General features: G+C 42.3%; 1 protein-coding gene across 3 annotated transcripts in view; it reads right to left on the bottom strand.

Moving 5' to 3' along the window:
• Positions 1-15431, bottom strand: part of CHRM3 (cholinergic receptor muscarinic 3) — a 463556-nt gene that overhangs the window by 217922 nt on the left and 230203 nt on the right. The gene's annotated exons all lie outside the window — the stretch shown is intronic.

The following is a 15431-nucleotide window of genomic DNA, read 5'->3' as shown; positions in this document are numbered from 1 at the left end:
AAGAGGAGACTAAGAATTTTTAAAAAAATGGCTAACAGGACCTGAGCTGAGAGGCTGGGACAACCACAGTCACAGTGGCACTTGTCTGAGTAGCTGTGAGTTTCACCAGAAATGTCTTCAGATGTTGGAACATGGGAAGAGAACAGCTTCCAGGAGGGGGACAGGGAAAGCCCAGAGGACGGCAGAAGGGGTGAGAGGCTCTGGTATCAGAGAGGTGCCAGCAAGCAGAGGGCCCAGGATGCCTGGTGTGGGGGGCGGGTCCCGGGGCGGTTTGTGTGGGAGCCTGGGGAGGAAAAGGAGCCCAGAACCAGTGAGGCAAGAAGGGGGAATCCGAAGATAAGGGTGTTGGCAGACAAGATCAACTTCCTAAGCCCACAGATCCCTCTGCCAAATAAAAATGAGATGAAAATGTTTGGAAAGTATTTTGGATATATAGAGAAGGCCCGTTAGTTCTAAGGAAGCACGGCCAGTGTGCCTGCAACTTACAGAGCACAAAGAACGGGGCCACACACAGCAGGAACTTAAAAAATGCTTTGATGCTGTTGAATCAGCGATAAATCAAACACGGAACCAAAGCTACTCTCCTTTCCAGGCTCCATACATGCACTAGCAGAGCTGGGCTGGACAGGACCATCCTATGAAGACAGCGGTTTTTGCTCAGGGGAAAAGAATTCCGTAAATGTTTATAGGCAAAGAAAGTTCTTAGATAAGTGAATAGTCAGTCATTTGTTGCTTTCTAATGTCATGAAAATATTTCAAAAATAAAGACTTACAGCTTTCTGTAATTTTGGCAGCTTTCAATTTTTTATGGGTCTGGAAGGAAGACTTGAGGATAAATTTGACTCTCATGTTTGTGAAACTTGCTTTGATGACTAAGAAACAGTAAGTTACATTTTTAATTGTCATATATATTTTAGAAAATTGTTTTGCTATTTAAATGGTTTTCACTTACTACTCAAGATGAAACCCACTGGTCCCCTGAACTGGTGACAGTGTCAACATTCCCCAGAGAGTTCTTTACAGGGAAGACTTCTGGTTTTCTGTCGCTAGAGATTCTCATTCAAAAGTCCTGAAGTAGAAGCAAGGAATCTGTTTTTCACAAAAAGTCTCTAAAGGAACGCTAATGAGTCTTCTAGTGGTAAGACCTGAATATGCCTAAAAAACTGAAAACTAAACACATTTTGATTGGCACTGTGCAAACTTTAAAAGCAAATTGGCTTTGTTCAATTCCTGTTCCAAATGTAAGACAGTTTGTTGTTTCATTTGGAAATCTAATATGCATAACTTTAATTTTATTTATTCTTCCTTAAAAATATAAATAGGCCTAAAGATAATTAGGCAATAAACCAGAAATTAATTTACTACTGTGCATCTTCCTTCTTCTCTGATTCCACCCCCTGACAACCCCCCGAGACCTCCGCTGGATGACTGCACAGGGAAACGGCCAGCTGCCCCTCTCGTGGGCTGCGCAGCAGGGAAAGGAAAGTGAGGTGTGGGGTCCAGGAGTTTAGACACCTGTTGACAAAATTCAGTGTGCTAACTCTTGATATTCTCCTAAGTATACCACGGTAAAATTTCCAGCTCTGAGGTAAAAGTGACGTGTATTGGAAGAGCGGGGAAGAAAGGAAGAGCCAAGAGGAGAGAGGAAGGCAGGGTGCAGAGTGGCCAGGCAGTGGTGCCCGCTCAGCCCCAGGGCGGCACTGCCCCTGAGTTAGGACCTTCTGCTTCCCAAACACAGGAATTCATCTGAGACACACAGAAAGGCAAGCGAGCAAACACAACCCATATAGCAGAAAGAAAAGAAAGAAACAACCAAACAACAACAACAAAATCAAAGCAAATCAACACTTTAATGCTTTATTAATGACAGCTGCAGAAAACTACGAACTTGGGTCAAAAACGGGCCATGTACATGTTAAGTGCCCACACTGAGCAGGCCTGGCAATCAGAGTGGAAACTAAATAAACACAGTTTCTGTGCTCACAGGTTAGGCAAGTGCTTCCTAAGAGCTGGCCCTGATACTGTTTTGAGGCTATCACAGAGTTCTGCTTCATTAAGAAGAAAAATCAAGATACTCCCAGTATTTTATCAGAGCTTGATTATGGAGCTACCACATCCAGTTGCAAACCCTGGTGAGCATCCTGAGAGACTGAGTCAGCTTTCTGCGCCTTCTGGTTGGTTCTGACACACCCATGGTTAAAAGCTTTCATAGTGCGTTCAGTAGCTACAGGTGCAGCCATTTCAGAACGAGGGCCGTCACTCCCTTCCTGCCTCAGGCCCTCCGAGCGGGCCTGGGAGTCCTGCCAGGCTTCCAATGCTGCCCTTTGGTTGGCAGGTGGCCAGGTGCTGTGCACTTGTGACCTCAGATTGGTGGCTCTCACACTTGTCTGGCTTCATATATTTTTATGTTGAACCCAGGAGGACAGACGCCTATCTAAAGCTGCAACAAATCCTTCCTGAAGCAATATTTACTCTCACAGGGCATGGTGTGTTTACATACTCTGTTTTTTTTTTTTTAATTAAGAATTAACATTCCTTAGGGTGATAGTTTTAGGTTTGTAGAAAAACTAAACACAAACTATAGAGATTCCCATATATCTCTGTCCTCACCTCCTTTCTCCCCCATTAACATCTGATATTAGTATGGGACATTTTTAAATTATTGAACAAATATCAATACATCTTTATTGACTACAGCCCCCCACGTACATGGTAGTTCACTCTTAGTGTTGTGCTATGGTCCCCCCTCAACCCCCAGGACAGGTTCCAAGATCCATCGTGGGTGCCTGGGACCCCAGACAGCACTGAACTCTGTATGTGCTGTTTCCTCCTACACATATGTGCAGGCCTATGATAAAGCTTCACTTATAAATTAGGCACAGTAAGATATTAATAACAATAACCAATAATAAAATACAATCATAAAAATATACAGTAATAAGTTGTGTAAATGTGGTATCCCTCTCTGACAACCCAGAAGGCTACCAGGTGACCAAGCGCAGGGAGGGTAGACAGTGCAGAGCCGAAGGACAAAGGGACAATTCGCATCCATGGCCAGGTGAAGCAGTTGGCATGAGACTTTGTCCTGTTCCTCAGAATGGCGTGCAACTTAATACTCATGAGTCGTTTATTGCTGAAGTTTTCATTCAGTATTCTCCGACCATGGTTGGCCACGGGTAGTTAAAACTAGGGAACCTGAACTCATGGCTAACAGGTTGGGAGACAGCACAGCACGTCCTCCAGGTTTTCACAAATGTGCGGCAGCCCTGCTGCAGGAGGACACTGTCGCATGCCACTGCCCCCAAACCCAGTGCTCTCCACTTGTGCACCCCACAGCCCTTCCCTCCCTGGGGGCACCTGGTGACTACGGACCTTTCGGCTGCATTTCCAGAAAGCCACAGTGCTGGGAGCCTGCAGTGGGGGGCTGTCTTACACTGGCTCCTCTCAGCAAGCACTGCTTGCCCACAGTCCCTCCAAGTCCTGGAGACCTCATTCTCTCTACTGCTGAACAACATCCCCTTGCATGGCTGTGCCTCAGTTTGATATCATTGCACCTATTTCACTACAGTACTTGGGTGAACATTAGGTAAGTGGTGCTTGATTTCAGAACCTGTAAATAGGCCGCATCTGTCATTGAAAAACTGCTGCCTAAAATATGTTAGGTGCTTACTGTACACAAAGGTATAGACACAATGACCCCTGTCTAAGGAGTTTAGACTTGTACTAGGAAGGAAAGGTTTACATATGTGAGATACTTAGTAACAAGATGGCAATAGCAAAGTAAGTAGTAAAAACGGCAAGAAACCAAAAGTAAAAGAGGTAGCAAATTAGGAATTCCTTAGTACTGCAGAACAATAGGCAGCTTCCATGACAGTGACAGAAACTCTGGAGGGCTGAGGCCTGTCACCTACTGATCATGAGTCGTGGGCAGGTTCCTTTCACGTGCCTGGGTCTCTGCCTGTGATGTTTACCTAGTGTCAGCATCTCCCTCACTGGGCACTTACGAAATGAATCGCGTACACGTAGGGCTAAGAAGAACTGGCATGGAGACCTCAAGAGGTGGTCTTCCTCTACTAAGTCTTTAATGCCTGAGCTAGGGAGTTTTTCTTATTTGAGAGCCATAAATACAGCATATTAAAAATTACTACTAAGTTAAAATGAAAAAAAGGGGCCCAAGCCCAGACCAATTAAAATATTTCATTGTTCACATTTTTGTTTTTTAGAAATTATGTACTAACAGAGCTGTCACAGTAAAAAGATATATTTTGTAATTTCTCTCCAAGGAATATAGAAGGAGGGATATGGATATATTAGTGAAACCAGGGACATAAAAGTCCCACAAAACAACAAAGGACAGTGAAGATAGATGACATTTTAATGTAATTTTTTTGCTTTATTTTAAAAGGCCATTTACCAATATAAACAATTTCTGAGGTCTAATGTCTTACCTGCCCATACTTCACATTATGGAATCAAAATGGATTTAAGTTGGTTTTATCATGAGATTTAGAAACCAAAATATATTTCTGACCTGAGGAGGAAAAAAGGTACTAGTGTAAAGAGGCCATTCAGAGAGAAACAGGGTTACTCTCAAATGCCTGTTCTGCTACTGGTCTCGATGTGTAGTTCACGGCACAGACTAACGACTCCTCCACGTTAAATCATCAGGTCCATGATGGCTGAGCCAGGCCACGCTGGCCGGTTACCTGGCTCCTCAATTCCAGACTCTGCAAGGAAAACTTTCTGGCAGGTGGTGGGTGATACCTTTCACCTTACCTGGAGCACCCCGGATTGAGTGCAATCTTACTAAAGAGTATTGTTTCAGGACTTCTGACAAGATGGAGGCATAGGTGGAAACACTGTGCCTTCTCCCACAACCAAGTTTGAATACAACAAAGGTTTGGAGAACTAGGACACACCCAAAGACCAGAAAATGGAATTATACGGAAGTCCGACAACTACGAACCGTTCAACGGGGACGGTAAGAGAGGTGGAGCCAGCAGCGGAGCTGGGTCGGGCAGGACAGATACCCCGACCTAGGCGCGCAGGCAGCCCAGAACCAGTCGGGGTGTGGGGCAGACTGACTGCGGTCGCACATTTGCGCACAGTGAGATGGACCACACAGGCCCCAGGGGGCGAACCCAGTGGTGGAGGGCTGATGGCGGTGGCACACTTGCGTGCAGTGGAATGAAACGCGTGGGCCTGGTGACGGTGGTGGCTGCGGTGCCGGTGGGGGCCCGCGGTGGCAGGTGGCAGAGGGAAGCCATTATCCCTCTTTGACCCCACCCCCACATACAGCGTCACAACCCAGCGACTTAGTTGCCCTGCTCTAGTGAACACTTTAGGGCTCTGATCCTGCTACAGAACAGGCACGAACAGCCCAAAAGATGGCTCAAGAAGAACTCAAAGTCCCAGAGCCAATAACTCTAAGCGACCGAGAAATTGCCAGCCTCTCAGAAGCACAATTCAAGACACTTTTTATCAGGATGCTCACAGAACTGGTAGATTATAGTCACAAATTAGAGAAACATATGAAGGCTAAACTAATTGAAATGAAGGGAGATGTCCGGGAAACCAATAGCGATGGAAAGGAAACTGGGACTCAAATCAATGGAATGGACCAGAAGGAAGAACAAAACATCCCACCAGAAAGGAATGAAGAAATGAGAATTCAAAAAAATGAGGAGAGGCTTAGGAACCTCCAGGACATCTTTAAACGTTCCAACATCCGGATTATAGGGGTACCAGAAGGGGGAAAGAAACAGCCACGAGTGGAAAACGTATTTGAACAAATAATAAAGGAGAACTTCCCCAGTCTGGCAAAGGAAATAGACTTCCAGGAAATCCAGGAAGCTCAGAGAGTGCCAAAGAAGTTGGACCCAAGAAGGAACACACCAAGGCACATCATAATTACATTAGCCAAGACCAAAATGAAGGAGAGAATCCTAGAAGCAGCAAGGGATAAGGGGACAGTCACCTACAAAGGAGTACCCATCAGACTGTCAGCGGATTTCTCAAAAGAGACCTTACAGGCAAGAAGGGGCTGGAAAGAAGTATTCCAAGTCATGAAATCCAAAGACCTACAGCCAAGATTGCTTTATCCAGCAAAACTTTCATTTAGAATGGAAGGACAGATAAAGTGCTTCTCAGATAAGGTCAAGTTCAAGGAGTTCATCATCACCAAGCCCTTATTATATGAAATGCTAAAGGGACTTATATAAGAAAAAGAAGATGAAAAATATGAACAGTGAAAGGACAGCAAACACACAGTTATTAACAACCACACCTAAAACAGAAGCAAACCTAGGGGACAGCTAGATCAGGAGTGGAACCATAGAAATGAAGAACACATGGAGGGTTAGAAACAGGGGGGTGGGAGGGGGAGAAAGGGGGAGAAGGCACAGAAAATAGCATAGATGGTAGGTAGAAAACAGATAGTGGGGAGGGCGAGAATAGTGGGGGAAATATAGAATCCAAAGAACTTGAGACACGTGGTTATAAACTAAGAGGGGGGAGAATGGTGGGGGAGGGAGTGTGGGGGTGGAGGGGAATGAAGGGGGGGAATAGAACAACTGTAATGGTATAATCAATAAAATATATTAAAAACAAAAAGAAAAAAAGTATTTTTTCATTTTCCTCAATATCCTTGTTTAAAGCTGGATAAATTATAATGGCAAACATACAGAGAGAAGACAGGTATTTCAGCTTCTCTTCATGTTTCACAGTGAAGTCAAATAGCTGTCTTCAAAATGATTTATTCACCACAATGTCATTATGTAGAATTCTGGTGGATTTGAAATGGGATATACATGTGTGTATATAATTATGCCACAAAAAAATGTTTACACAAATATATCAGTTGGCCTTTCTCTTGATAGTCCCTTTTTTATTCTTTGACTAAGTCTTTTAGCCTAAGTGTTAGTTTAGGCTTAGAGTATTCTTTCCTCTCTTAAAAATGTTGACAGCAAAGATTAGTTACATTTTAAAAATGATTCTTATTTTCAAAACCAAAAATTTATATTTCTCTACCAGTCTCTGAATTTATTTGACTTTTATCTGTATTTTTTCATTACCATTTAATCCCCTTATACCCCCCCCACAATCACCACACTGTTGTCCATGTCCATGAGTCCTTTTTCCTTTGTGCTCCCACCCCTTAACTCCCCATCAATAGCTGTCAGCCTGCTCTCGATCTATGAGTCTGTCTCTATTTTGCTTGTTAGTTCAGTTTGTTCATTAGATTCCACAAATGAATGAAATCATACAGCATTTGTCTTTCTCTAACTGGCTTATTTCACTTAGCAGAAAGCTCTCCTGGTCCATCCATGCTGTTGCAAAGGGTGAACTTTTCTTCTTGTATTATAGCCAAGTAGTATTCCATTGTGTGAATGCCCCATAGTTGTTTTATCGACTCAACTACTGATGGACTCTTGGGCTGCTTCCCTATCTTGGTGATTGTAAATAACACTACAGTGAACATAGGGGTGCTTATGTTCTTTTGAATTAGTATTTTGAGTTTCTTCAGATATATTCCCAGAAGTAGGACTGCTGGGTGAAAAGGCAGATCCATTTTTTATTTTTTGAGTTATCTCTATACTGCTTTCCACAGTGGTTGCACTAATCTGCATTCCCACCAACAGCGAAAAAGGGTTCCCTTGTCTCCACATCCTTGCCAGGACTTGTTTGCTGATTTATTGATGATAGCCATTCTGACAGGTGTGAAGTGATATCTCGTTGTGGTATCTCATTTAATTTGCATCTGTCTGATGATTAGTGATGCTGAGCATCTTTTCATATATCTATTGGTTATCTGTCCCCTTTAAAGAGTCTATTCTGGTCTTCACCCATTTTGTATTGGATTGCTTTTTTTTTATGTTGAGCTTTGTAAGTTCTTCTAAATTTTGGATATTAACCCCTTTGTATTGGTGAATATATTCTCCAAATCTGTGGGCTGTCTTTTTATTTTGTTGATGGTTTCCTTTGCTGTGAAAAAAGTTTAATTTGATATAGTCCCATTTGTTTATTTCGCCTTTTGTTTCCCTTACCTGGGGAGCTATATCAGATAAAATATTACTATGAGCAATGCCCAAGATTGTGCTGCTTATGTTTTCTTCTAGGATTTTTTATGGTTTTGGGTCTAATATTTAAGTCTTTGATCCATTTCCAATTTATTCTTGTGTATGGTGTAAGAAGGTCATCTAGTTTTATTTTTCTGTATGTATCTGTGCAATGTTCCCAATACCATTTATTGAATATACCATCTTTAGCTGATTGTATGTGCTTGCTTCCTCTGTCAAATTTTAGTGGACTATAAATGTATGAGTTTATTTCTAGGCTCTCTATTCTGTTTCATTGATCTATGTGGCTATTTGTACACCATCGCCATGCTGGTTTGATTTCTATGGCCTTATAGTATATTTTGATATTAGGTATGATGATTCTTCTAACTTTGTTCTTATTTCTCAGGATTTCTGTTGCTATTCAGCACATTCAGGAGTTCCATAGAAATTTTTGAAATATTTCTTCTAGTTCTTGAAATACAACAGTGGAATATTAATAGAAATTACATTGAATCTATAGATTGCTTTGGGTAACATGGACATTTCAGTGATGTTAATTCTCTCCACAAACACAGTATGCACTTGCACTTATTTGTATCTTCTTCAATTTCTTCAAAGTCTTATAAATTTCCAAGTACAGGTCTTTTATATCCTTGGTTAGATTTATTCCTAGGTATATTATTCTTTTTGAAGCAATTATGAATGGGATTGTTTTCTTAATTTCCCTTTTTGTTAGTTGATTATTGGCATATAAAATGCAACTGAGTTCTGGATATTAATTTTGTATCCTGCCATTTTGCTGAATTCATTGATCAGTTCTAATAATTTCTTGGTGGAATCTTTGGGGTTCTCTACATATAAAATCATGATATCTGTGTATAAAGATAGTTTTACTTCTTGTTTTCCAATTTGGGTGCTTTTTATTTCTTTTTGTCTAATTGCTATGGCTAGGATTCCCACTTTGCTGTGAGTTTTTATCATAAATGGATAATGGATTTTATCAAATAATTTTTCTGCATCTAATTATAAGATCATGTGGTTTTTATCCTTCATTTTGTTTGTGGAGTTAATTACATTTATTTATTTGTGAATGCTGTACCAACTTTGCATTCTCAGAATAAATCAAACTTGATCATGGTGTATGACTTTTTGATGTATTACTACATTTAATCTGCTAATATTTTGATGAGGATTTTAGCATCTACATTATTCAGGGATATTGGCCTGTAATTTTTTTTCCTGTAGTGTCTCTATCCAGTTTTGGAATTAGCATAATTCTGTCCTTATAAAATAAGTTTGGGAGCTTTCTCTCCTCTTGAAGTTTTTGAAATAGTTTGAGAAGGAGAGGTGTTAGTTCTTCCCGGAATGTTTGGTAAAATTCACCTGTGAAGCCATCTGACCAGGGCTTTTGGGTGTTGGGTTTTTTTTTTTTTTCTTGTTTTAACGACTGCTCCAATTTCACTAGGTGTAATCTGTCTATTCAGATTCTCCGATTCTTCCTGATTTCATTTTGGAAGACTGTATGTTTCCAGGAATGTAACCATTTTGTCCAGGTTGTCCAATTTGTTGGCATATAGTTGTTCATAGTAATTTCTTACAATCTTTTGTATTGCTTTGGTGTCAGTTCTTATTTTTCTTTTTTATTTCTGATTTTATTTATTTAGGCTCTCTCTTTTTTTTTCTTGATGAGTCTGGTTAAAGGTTTTCAGTCTTATTAATCTTTTCAAAGAACCACCTCTTGGATTCATTATCTTTTGTATAATTTTTAGACTCTATTTCGTTTATTTGATTTTTATTATTTCCTTACCTCTACTCACTTTATGCTTTGTTTGTAATTTTCAAGTTCCTTAAAGTATAAGTAAATTTAGATTGTGTATTGGAGCACTTTTTTTTAGATAAGCCTATAATGTTATGAATTTACCCCTTAGGGATTGCTTTCCCAGTGTCCCACAGATTTTGGATTTTTGTGTCCTCATTTTCATTTGTTTCACAGAATTTTTTTATTTATTCCTTGATCTTGTTGTTTATTCATTCATTGTTTATTTTTAAAGACTATTATTTATTTATTTTTAGAGAGAGGGGAAGGGGGACAGAAAAAGAGGAAGAGAAACATCAATGTTTGGTTGTCTCTCACATGTCCCCCACTGGGGACCTGGCCAGCAACCCAGGCATGTGCCCTAGACTAGGACTTGAACCAGCGACTCTTTGGTTTGCAGGCCAGCACTCAATCCACTAAGCCACACCAGCCAGGGATTCATTCATTGTTTAATAATATGTTAATTATTTTCCATGTCTTTGTGTATCTTTCACTGTTTTTTTTGTGACTGGTTTCTATTTTCATAGCATTATGGCCAGAGAAGATGCTTGATATGATTTTAATCTTCTTAAATTTATTGAGACCTGTTTTGTGTCCTAACATGTGGTCTATCCTGGAAAATGGATAGGAATTTGAAAGGAAGAAAAAAGAAAAACATTTTAAGTCACTTATAATCCCAACATCAACATTTTTGTTAGTTCTCTTTATTTGCATTTCTTAATATTTGCTTTTATGATCAAAGGAATGGCATTAAGTGAATTGTTTCATTTCATATTACTTGGGAAGTCTTTACAAAAACTGTCCATTTAGGAATGTCCTCCAGAATTGTTTCAAAGGATTACACCAATGTCATGCCTGAATGTGCAGGTTAATTACCTAATTTTGGAGAAGTTAGGGGGCACCAAGTTAGGGGGTGACTAGGAAAAAAGCAGCTAATCACGAGGGTAAAAAATTATACTGTATCATGAGAACGCTGAAGTATGTTTAATTTTGGACTCTATGAAAATGTCTTAAAACTAAGGAGCTCAAAATGTCTTTTCTAGAAGGGCAAAGATAGATGAACATATCTATCCATTCAACAGATAGAAAAACCCATTTCACCCAATAGTCCAGAAGGTCAAAGAAGAAACTGGAGTTTTGAAGCACTCTTCAGCTTCGTTGTTACACCTTGGAAATTTTTGCAAGAAACAAGAAAGTTTGACTTTTTCTTGGTCAGCGGGCCTGCAAAAACACTGAGACAGGTTGACATTTTGGCTAAAAATTTTGCAGCTGTGTAATCACTGGAGTTTGGGGGAACTTACTATACTTGGTTCAGCTCCTGAATGCCTTTTGTAATCAAGACAATAAAACTTATAATTAGCAAGCTACCATAAGTTTCAGAGTATGACGCATGAATAGAATTCTTCCTTTATCTCTTTCCCTGCACAGGGACATAACAATAGAACAAGTAACCAGTATATTACTTCTACTCAAACTGAGTTTAAAAATACATTAAAAGAAGGAACTTGGCAAGAGCAATGCTCAGTATGAAGTTAATGGTACTTATTTTATTCTGATAATGAGGCTTGTTGCTGATATGAGAGTCAACCAAAACCTGTTGGAAAGGTGTTTGTTCTCAGCTGTCCTTTCCTTTCCATCCCCAGTGTTAAAACCAAAATGCAGGCTTTATTATTTTTCCTGAGCCACAAAAATATCTCCTTTGATTTAGTCTCCCTATTTATTCCTGATTTAAACCAACATACACAGATGCCAGGTAAATGTTCTGAAACATACCCCCAATGGAACCAGTTCCTAACTCAAAACGATACATGACCGCCCATCAAGGAGAAGTCAGGAACTGAACAGTCCAGGTCCTTCCAAATATGATCCCCACTGACTTTTACAAGCCTTTCCTCTTCTCCAGTCTGGAGCTTCCAGAAGAGATTCTCTGGGCCTCCTTTACATGCATCAAGCTGGCTGGGCCCTGTTCCTTCTCATGCTGCTTTTTCCAAGAAGACTGCAGATTCTATCCATGCCCAGGCCAACCACAGAGTCTTCTCTACCAGATACCCTGCTTACCCTATCCAGGGACAATCATTCCTTCCTCTGATGCTCCTGAGACCCTGGCCTCCTTGCCTACTTCAACTTGCTCTTTAAGTGCATGCATCTCGTATTCTGCTATAGCATAAGGTAAATAGCACAATGCTGGTATGCCTATATCTTTCTATAAAAAGGGATTTTCTGGAAGTTACATGCAGAGGCCTCTGTCTCTGATGGCAGATGACTTGGCTGTGTCTCCATCTCCTCCTGTCACAGGAGGATGGCTGTTCCCATCCTTGATGTCACTCACCATTGTAAGTGATATAATTCAGCATTTCAGTTACTTAGCCTCTCATCTTGAAATATCACAAACAGCCTTTAACGTCTCTGAGCTTTAAAAAGCTCCCACTTGTTCCCAGGTCCCAGCTCTGCAATGTGAACCAGATCCACCCCCATGCATGTCTCTCCTCCCCTCTCAGGTCAAGCTGGCCTCTGAAGGTGTCTCTGCCACCCACCTCCACTCTTCACATCCAGTTCTGATTTCAACCCCTCTGCACATCAGACTTACATTTTTCCAACTGCCAGTATTTCTATAATACACATTGTAATACTCTGATAATCAAACTATATAAAAACATATACTATTACATATGCCACCACACACACACCCCATGCCCCATAACAAAAATTCTGTGACTCATTTGATTGTTCGTATATGTTTATGTTACATCACAAATTCCAGAATATCATGAATTTCTGTATCAGTTTTGTCCTTTCCTCACTCTTGAAACTGAAAACTTTTATTTTGACCCTTCCAGATTATTTCATGCAGATACATGCCCATGACAGGTCAGCTCTGCCCATGGAATCTGTTCCTTGTCAACAGCTTCCATTTTCTGGTTTGAGCTCTTCCTTGCTGCCCCCTTGCCCCTTCTGCTTGCTGCTCTTCAGAAATCTGCACTTTGGCCCTCTCAGGCTCACGTGCAGGAGGAAAGAGCGCTGGCTGCCTGCCCTCGGGGCATTTCCACCGGAACAGCTGGCCACTCTGCTGCTGTCTGGGCCCAGGGAGACGCCTCCTCTTCTCCACTGCAGGTGAAGACACAGCCCCTGAGAGGACGGCTCTCAGGGAACATGTGGAGAAAGCTCCTTTAGCTTTGGGGGAAGAGGGCAGGGCATCCCTGCAGCTCTGTCAGGATCTTGCAGCAGGAAGAGGTGCCCCTGAGCTTGCAAGGCTGAGACGCAGCCTGGCCCCTTGGAGCATTTCATTTCAGAGTAGAGAGCAGCATGGGAGTTAAGAAATGTGAGGGATGCAGTTTTGAGAATTAGACAAAAACCAAATCACATGGTAAGAAAGCTAGTTCTTGCCCTGGCTGGTGTAGCTCAGTGGATTGAACGAAGGCCTGGGAACCAAAGGGTCTCTGGGTCAATTTACAGTCAGGGCACATGCCTGAGTTGCAGGCCAGTTCCTAGCAGGGGATGCACAAGAGGCAACCACACATTGATATTTCTCTCCCTCTCTCTCCTTCTCTCTCTCTAAAAATAAATAAATAAAATCTTTAAAAAAATTAAATAAAACTAGTTTTTTTCCATTTTAAGTCAATGAAGAGTCTGATTATTTCAAATAATGAAATGGTTAATATGTATCAAAGGCTTTCAATGTGACATTTATTATCTTTAGAAGGCTCCCATGAGGCAGGTGCTGCTGTTTTTTTTTTTTCTTTTTCTCTCTATTTTATAGATAAGAAAACTTAGAGCAGTAGAAGTTAAGAACAGCTGAAAGTCACACACTAGGAAGTGGCTCAATTTGAATTACAATTAGAGTTTCATTTCAGCAAGATAAAGGGATTTGTCAAATTTCTTGAGTGTAGCTGGTTAATGCACACAGGGTGGGGCAGAGATAGGGCAACGAGTTTGGGTGGAAGGGGGAGGGGGGCAGCTCAGGTTCGCCCTTCTGACACGAGGGTACAGGCAACACGAGGGTACAGGCAACACGAGGGTACAGGTGGGAACCAGGTGGCATTATTGTTAGATATGCAGATGTGGGCCAGGGGGTGTTGGAGCTGCAGGCAGAGATGTGAGGGTCACAGGTGACAGGGAGCAGCCTGGGCGCCCTCAAAAGAGGGATTTGTGACAAGGTCCAGAACTCAGGCTGTCCAGGAATTTTAAAATACAGGATATCTTTACCCCCACAAGTGTGAACTGGGAGATGGGACACATGGAGCAGGGCAATTGAGTTATTTTGCATCTTGACAGTTGGCCGGCTTCATACCAGATATGCAAAAAAGGTTATTTTGCATATCTACAACTGCTGGCTAGCTTCATAGATACATTAAGTAACTGTGGACCTGCTTTGAGCCAGGGAGCTGGGGGTGACTTCAACCCAGGACATAACTGTGAGGCACCTCCCCCTGGTTAGAGCTCCTGTGTGAAAACTTGGAAATGGTTTGCTTCACACCACAGGCCACGCCTGCCCAGACTAACTATGGCAGCCCACAAAGGCTGGAAATACACGGGAATGCTGGCAGGTGTAGCCAAATGTGGGAGGAGTCGGAAATAGGGAGACAGAGGAAGAGTCACACCAGGATTTAAACCCAGGTGCAGCAGCCATGTGGGGAGGGGGGGAAGCGTGTGGTTTTGGGGGCTAACCACGCAGTTTGGGGCCTCTCTTAACCATGGCTTAGGAAAGCAAGGTGGAGCAGCCATGCAGAGCTCTCTCTTAACAGTTCAGAAGAATGCAGGAGAGATGCCGTGGGAAGGAAAGGGGTGAAAGGACTCTTGCTGGTGGGCCATGAGAAGGTGCTGTAACAGGGCGCAGCCAGGAGGGGGGCCCCCAAAAGGGATTTGGAATGGGGTCCAGACTCAAGGTGTCCAGAAAATATTCAGATGTCCTCCCCCCTCCCCCACCACAGGTGTGAATTGGGGAAGGGACAAATGGAGCCCGGGCGGGGGGCGGGGTGCACCATTGAGGGCTGTTTTGTACAGCAAAGGCTTTGCAGCTAACCTCTGGCGTGATCATTTAACATATCTATAACCTTTAACTGGTTTCACAGATAAGTTAAATAGCTGTGGCCATGCTTTGAGCCAGGAAGAAGGGAGTGAGTTCCACCCAAGATGTAACTGGGAGGGCAACACCCCTGGTTACAGCACCTGCTTGAGAGCTTGGAGATGATTGGCTCCATGCCATGGGGCCACACCTGCCCAGACTCTTGATGGCAGCACAGTAAACTTGGAATAATACAGGAATGCTGGCAAGTGTAGCTGATTGTAGGAGGAGTTGGAAATGGGACTGCAAAGGAAGACTGGCATGGGGGTTTAAATGCAGACACGGCAGCCATTGGAGGGGTACCACGTGGCTTTGCCAGAGTGAAGACCCCCGCAGCCATGTGAGAAGGAGAGGGAAGCACACAGCTGTGGCAGTGCAGAGAGAGAGCCACGCACTTTTGGAATGAGTGAGGACCCCCCAGCTGGGGGTAGAGAGAATCACCACATGGCTTTAGCAGAGAATCACTGCTTGGCTTTGCCAGTGTGGCGACCCT

The sequence above is a fragment of the Sturnira hondurensis genome, unplaced genomic scaffold (genome assembly GCF_014824575.4).
Source record: "Sturnira hondurensis isolate 20B ecotype Veracruz unplaced genomic scaffold, ASM1482457v3 Scaffold0024431, whole genome shotgun sequence".
NCBI lineage: Eukaryota > Metazoa > Chordata > Mammalia > Chiroptera > Phyllostomidae > Sturnira > Sturnira hondurensis.
The sequence above is the reverse complement of the archived record's forward strand: the minus strand, read 5'-3'. Positions and strand labels throughout refer to the sequence as shown.